Source organism: Triticum dicoccoides, chromosome 6B, assembly GCF_002162155.2.
Source record: "Triticum dicoccoides isolate Atlit2015 ecotype Zavitan chromosome 6B, WEW_v2.0, whole genome shotgun sequence".
In the NCBI taxonomy this organism is placed as follows: domain Eukaryota; kingdom Viridiplantae; phylum Streptophyta; class Magnoliopsida; order Poales; family Poaceae; genus Triticum; species Triticum dicoccoides.
In genome coordinates this window covers 106244257-106245242 of record NC_041391.1, presented here as the reverse complement: position 1 = coordinate 106245242, position 986 = coordinate 106244257, and positions in this window count along the sequence as shown.

The window sequence follows — 986 nt, the reverse complement described above, 5'->3', positions numbered from 1 at the left end:
TCTTATTTTTTGGCATATTCCAAATACATATATTCTAAAAACTAAATTTACCTACCATTTTACAAGCGTTCATTATGCATTTTAATACTATATTCATGCACTATAAACAAATGTTTACGCGACATTACAAAAATGCATAAATAAGGTAAAATAAATGTTTGCGCAACTTTACAAAAAATGTTGATAGAATTACAAAAAATTGTTCGCGACAAAAAAATTACACGATGTTTAAAAAACTTTGAGGGATTTAATAAAAATGTTTATACAATGAAAAGAATATTCACATTTTTTTAGAAAAATATTTCTTAAGATTCAAAAAAAATCTCCACCCTTATAAAATATGTTCATGACATTTATGAAAAATAATAATACAATGTACAAAAATAATTTTGAAATTTTAACATAATATTTTGTATAATTCAAGAAGATGTTCAATGTATATTCAAAAAAAATTTAAAATGTATTTCAAAATATATATGCAAATCATTTATTTCAAAAATGTTCAAAGTATATCAAAAAGAAATGTTCAACATGTATTCGTAAAATGTTCAATGTATATTGGAAGGAAAATTCAACATGTATTTGAAAAATGTTCAATGTATATCAAAAAATGTTCCTTATATTTACGGAAAATTTACAACCTGTATTGAAAAAGTAGTCATGTATTTGAAAAAGAAAAACAAAAAAGATAAAAAGGAGAACCGATAAAGAAACACATAAAAAACCACATAGAAAGACTTATAAAAGAACAATGGAGAAGAGAAAAAGGAGAGGAAAAACCCCAAAAAAGAAAGAAATAAAAGGCAACCAGAAAAAAGAAAGCTGAATCAGAGCACACCTAACTGAAGAAAAACCAGCGCGCAAAAAAGGAACAAATGCTACCTGCTCGAACAGGAAAACCACTTGCTGGGCCGGCCTGTTCCGAGGATCACAGAGGGCGAGGTGCTGCTATATCTCACACACTGTGAGGTATCGCATTAGGTTAA